Source organism: Diceros bicornis, chromosome 14 (assembly GCF_020826845.1).
Source record: "Diceros bicornis minor isolate mBicDic1 chromosome 14, mDicBic1.mat.cur, whole genome shotgun sequence".
In the NCBI taxonomy this organism is placed as follows: Eukaryota; Metazoa; Chordata; class Mammalia; order Perissodactyla; family Rhinocerotidae; genus Diceros; species Diceros bicornis.
The window spans coordinates 38,880,736-38,886,735 of record NC_080753.1 but is presented as its reverse complement, the minus strand read 5'-3'; the positions used below and the strand labels follow the sequence as shown (position 1 = coordinate 38,886,735).

The window sequence follows — 6,000 nt, the reverse complement described above, 5'->3', positions numbered from 1 at the left end:
ACCTACATGTCGCTCATCAAGCCATGTTGTGGCAGTGTCCCACAGACAAAATAGAGAAGATTGGCACAGCTATTAGCGACAATCTTCCTCAAGCAAAAAGAGGAAGATTGACAGCAGATGTTAGCTCAGGGCCAAACTTCCTCACCAAAAAAAATAATAATAATAGGGGCCAGCCCAGTGGTGTAGCAGTTAAGTTCGTGCCCTCCACTTTGGTGGCCCAGGGTTCGCAGGTTCGAACCAGGGTGCGAACCAATGCACCATTTGTCAAGCCATGCTGTGGTAGCATCCCATATAAAGTAGAGGAAGATGCGCATGGATGTTAGCTCAGGGCCAATCTTCCTCAGCAAAAAGAGGAGGATTGGCAATGGATGCTAGCTAAGGGCTAATCTTCCTCACAAAAACAAATAATAATAATAAATACAAATAAAATAGCAGCAAAAAGAATCCAGCAGCACTTCAAAAGAATAATACTTTATGAACATATGAGCTTTATTCCAACAATGCAAGAATGGTTTAATATTAAGATATCTGTCAATATAACTTATCATAATACCAAAAAGGTAAACAGAAACAATCTTAAGAACTGTCCAAGATAAATATGAAGAAAATTTTAAACCACTACTGAAGGCAACAAATGAAGAACTGAATAAAAGATACAACTCCATAAAGATGGTCAATTCTCCCAAAAGTAATTTATAAATTTAATGTGGTGCCAAAATTTACCAACAGTTTTTTTAATCTAGAAACAGATACTAAAAGTTTTCAAGGAGAAAATATACTAACAAACAGATCACTAAGGGTAACTACATCTATCGTATATTAAAACCTTGCACAGCCTCAATAATTGTGTAGCACTGGCATTTGGCAAAACGACCAAATCAATATAACAGAATAGAAACACATCAATCATAGACAGGAGTTGAGTATTAAAAAAAAGAAGACAAATGATAAAAAAGGTAATGTACTACTTAATAAAGGATGTAGGGAATCTACTTTTAAAAAAATTGGATTCATTAGTCATACCTTTCACCATGACAAATAATAAACGAAACAAAGACTTCAGTGTAAAAACATGAAACAATAAATTTACAATGATAAAACATTAGAGAATTCCTTTATATTCAAAATCCAGAAATCATAAAAGAAAAAATTATATAGTCAACTACATATGTTTTTAAAAAAAACAAAAAATAATAAAAACTTCTACGTGGCAAAGACACCAAAAGGTATATCAAAAGAAAAATGCAAAATATTTGCAATTTATATTAAAGACAAAGGGCTAAAGTAAAGAACCTCTAGAAATAGATAAGAAAAAAACTAACACAATAGAAAAATGGCAAAAAATACTAGTAGATAATTCAAAGAAAATAAAATGCAAATGATTCCTAAACACATATTCAATATCACTTATAAAAAGGAAAACAAATTAAAATTACAGTGAAATATCTATAAGATTTTTATAAGAAATCATGAATTTCATGATACTCTCTGTTACTGAGACATTGGTAAACAGGCATATCATATATTATCATCAGAGTGTAAATTGGTACAATTCCTTTATTGTAAAATTGGCAGATGGTTAGATAGATAGATAAATAGATAGACAGATTCTAAATATAAATGCATATATCCTTTGACTCAGCAATTCCACTTTTGAAAATTTGCCCTTCAGATATAATTTAATATGTATGGTATTCATGTGTATAAGAATCTGTATTGCAGCATTATTTTGAATAGCCAAGGTAAAACCCACATGTTCCTCAGCAACAAGGATTAGTTTGGAACATTACGGTACTTCCGTACAATGGAGTACTCTGCAATTACAATAAAAAATGGAGAAGCTCTTTTTACACTGACACAGAAATAAACCCAGGATATAATTGGGGGAGAGGGGAAGCAGGGTGAAAAGCAGTATATAGCATGCTACCTTTTGGATAAAACAAAAATATATCATTACATTTGTTTGTATGTGCATAAAATATCACTAGAAAGATATTCATCAAGCTAGTAATAGTGGTTACCTGTGACAAAGATTGGGAATTGAGTGGAAGAGGGGCAAAGGTAAAAGGGAAAATTTTACCATATGCCTTCTCATTTTTGAACCATGTAAATATATTTACTTATACAAAAATAATTGTTTAATTCAAAAGAAAATATCTTTTATAATAGCAACCAAAAATCAAGGTACCTAGAAATAAATATGACAAAACAGCATCCATAAGCTTTTTATGGGGAAAACTATAAAACTTCATCAAAAACCATTAAATAAGGCGTAATAAATGAAAAATCGTGTTTATGGATAGCAATAACCAATATCAAAAAGGTGTCTATTCTGCTCAAATTATCTATAATTTCAATGTAACTCCATCCAAAATCCAAATAGAGTTTTTCATTGAACCTGCCAAGCTAATTTTAAAATGTAAGAGGAGAAGCAAAGGACCAAGAATAGCCAAGAAAATGTTCAGGAAGAGTAACAGAGCTGTGTGGGAGCTACATAACATCAAGATACATGGTATTGACTCTGGGATAGGCAAATAGACCCTGGAACAATACAGACAGACACAAAACAGACGTGCACATACATAAAAAGCTTGCAAATCAGTAGGAAACTTACATACGTTATCCCATAATTGCTATTGGGTCAATCCATGTGTAAAATATATAAAATTGTATCTCTATCGCTTACCCCACACACGCAAAAAAATCTGTCCAGATAGGTTTAGGACTTAAATGTGAAAATCAAAATTTATAACTTTTGGGGGCCACTTGGGTTTGTTGGTCACGGGTAATTGGAGCTGTGAGAGCAGGCTGGAGGCCTGGGGTTTCAGGGCGAGGATAGGCTGTGACCTCAGAGCTCCCCAAGGAGCTTTGAGCTGCTTCATTGGCTCCAGCCCCTGCCTCGCTGACCGAGCTCAGGCGGGTGAGCGCTTCTCCTTCTGCTCTTGGCACCTAGCGGCCCACCTGCGCTTATTACACAATTGAAAAACTGAAGTTTGAGACTGTAGTGGCCAGTCCTCGTATCATCATTCCAATTCTGCTCTAGATCTACAAAAAATTCCTGGAGCTACACACGTACCCTGTGATTTCCCCCTCTGTTAGTGGTGTATGGCCTAGAAAAGCAAGACAAAAATCCATTGATGAAAACAAAAGCAAAGTAGGCTATAAGGGTGCAGACATAAATCTATTACCAACAAAAGGACCAACGGAAATCTCCAATAAAATGAAAGACTGAAGGGATTTTACCACAGGATCTCATTGTTTTCAAAATGAACCTGACAATGTGAAGTGCTTTCTTTGTAATTGTCTCTGGCTTTTTTCTCTGAGACCAGAATTTAGGATAGATAGTTTAGATACTTACCTGATACCAATTAGGAAATACGTGGTATTTGCATTTAAAAGGTAGTTATATTTAATGACCTCATTCCTGAGTTCTTTTTCCATTAAAGTCACTTTCATTCCTATTATTGCAGTTTTAATAGTATGAATAAATAGAATGTTTGTGCCAGTAGACACTCTGTTACTAAATCAGTACTTAGAAATCCTTGGACCTCTAGCATTCATTCACATGAATTTGACTGCTCTTTGCTCTAATTTTTTTGGGCTCTTCTTTTGAATGGAGTATAATTTTACTGTGAAACAGTGAAGTGAGGCTGTGCAGTGAAATAAAAGAGAGTTTTTGAAGCTGATAATGACTTGAAACATAAAGTTATAATTACTGTAAACACAATGGAGCAGTTTATGTATTAGAGTAATAATTACTATTTATTGCTCTGCAGAAGACAGTAAAGACAGGGAAATAGGGGAAACTTCTTTGAAAAATGGAACATCTTTTACGTAAATGGATAATGTATATTATAAAATTCTAATCTGTTGTATTCCTTTTATTCTTAAAAATCTATTAAATATTCAGTTTAAAGAAACTTTTGGGGGAAAATATACAGGAGAATATCTTTGTAAAAGCAGTCTACAGAGATTGCTGGGAAGAGGGTGCCATAGGAAGACTCTGAACTCGCCTCCTCCCATGGACACAACAAACGTACAACTGTCCTAGGAATAATTACCCCTGAGAAAGAACCAGAAACTGGATAAAAAGAACCCCTACAACAAGGGACAGCACTGACTGAAGTGGAAGAGGCAGAAATACCTTTCTGGAGAGGAAAAACCACATTCCAGCCACAGTGCCTCACACCTGGAGCAACCTTAAGCCACATAGGGGATCTGTCCCACCTTCCAACACCTGAAACAACTGTGTGCTGCCATGCCTGGGGCTGGTCCCACCCAGCTGTACTCCTGAGAGAGGGGGCAACAGCCTTGTAGGCTGGAAGCCTACAGCAATTGTGAGCCCTTGAGCTTAGCAACCAGCCAGACTGGAGGCCTATTCACTTAACAGGAAAACTGCAGCAGTCATGTACTATTAGATCTTGCAGACAACTGTGCTGGCACTCCCTCCACCCAATAAAGTGACTAAAGGGACCACAGAAGCTGCATGCAGCTGAGCCTTACAACCAGCCAGCGAGGGGCACACTCTAGACTTCCCGTGCACCTGCAGTAAGAGCAACCCTGCCACAACAGAATGACACATGCAGCCCACACCGGGGACACTCCTAGAACATTTGGAACTGGTGATGAGAGGGAAGCACACTGTTGGGGGTCACAAGGCATGTCTTACATAAGGCCACTTCTCCAGAATCAGGAGACGTAGATAGATATAAGATAGAGAAATAGGCAAAATGAGGAGACAAAAGATTGTGTTCCAAATAAGAGAATGGGACAAATCCTCATAAAAAGAACTAAATGAAACAGAGATAAACAATCTACCTGATTGTTATATATATGCTATACATAACAATGTTATATATATGCTATATAAACTAGTAGTCACAAGGATGCTCATTGATCTTGGGAGAAGACTAGATGAACACAGGGAGAACATCAACAAAAAAATTGGGAAATGTAAAAAAGAACCAGTCAGAACTGAAGAATACAATGATGGAAATGAAAAATTCACAAAAGGGCATCAATAGCACAGATGATATAGAAGAACGGATCAGTGAGCTGGATGAAAGACTAGAGGAAGTCACTTACGCTGAACAGATAAAAGAAAGAATAATTAAAAAGAATGAGGACAGCCTAAGGGACCTCTGGGGCAACATCAAGCACACTAACATCCATGTTTTAGGTGTCCCAAAAGGAAAATAGAGAGACAAAGGTGCAGAGAATCTATCTGAAGAAATAATAGCTGAAAACTTTCCTAAATTAAGCAAGGAAACAGACTTCCAGGTATAGGAAGTACAGAGAGCACCAAACAAGATGAACCCAAAGAGGCCCACACCAAGACATATTATAATTAAAATGTCAAGAATTAAATTTAAAGAAAGAATCCTAAAAGCTGCAAGAGAAAGGCAACAAGTTACATACAAAGGAAATCCCATAAGGCTATCAGCTGATTTCTCAGCAGAAACCTTATGGTCTAGAAGGGAGTGGCATGATATATTTAAAGTGCTGAAAGGAAAAAACCTACAGCCAAGAATATTCTATCTGGCAAGGTTATCATTCAGAATGGAAGGAGAGATAAAGAGTTTTCCAGACAAGCAAAAACTAAATCAGTTTATCACCAAAAAACCAGCCTTATGAGAAATGTTACAGGGTTTTATTTAAGTGGAAAAGAAAAGACCACAAATAGGAATAAGAAAATTATCAAAAAAATCACTGGTAAAGGGAAATATACAGTAAAGGTAGCAGATCAACCACCTATGAAGCTAATATGAAGGTTAAAAGACAAAAGATAATTTTAATAAATTTAATAAATTATCTATTTCCATAATTAAAGGTTAAGAGATACACACACATTAAAAAGAGGTTAAATACGATATCAAACACATAAAATGTGGCAGGAGGGGAGTAAAAGAGAAGAGCTTTTAGCAAGAGGTCAAACTTGAGAGACCCTCAATTTAATATAGATTGCTATTTACATAGGTTAATATATATGAACTTCGTGGT

General features: G+C 36.0%; 1 pseudogene; it reads left to right on the top strand.

Moving 5' to 3' along the window:
• Positions 1 to 500: 500 nt before the first annotated feature.
• LOC131413340 (UPF0729 protein C18orf32-like) lies at positions 501 to 3,232 on the top strand (annotated as a pseudogene).
• Positions 3,233 to 6,000: the final 2,768 nt, after the last annotated feature.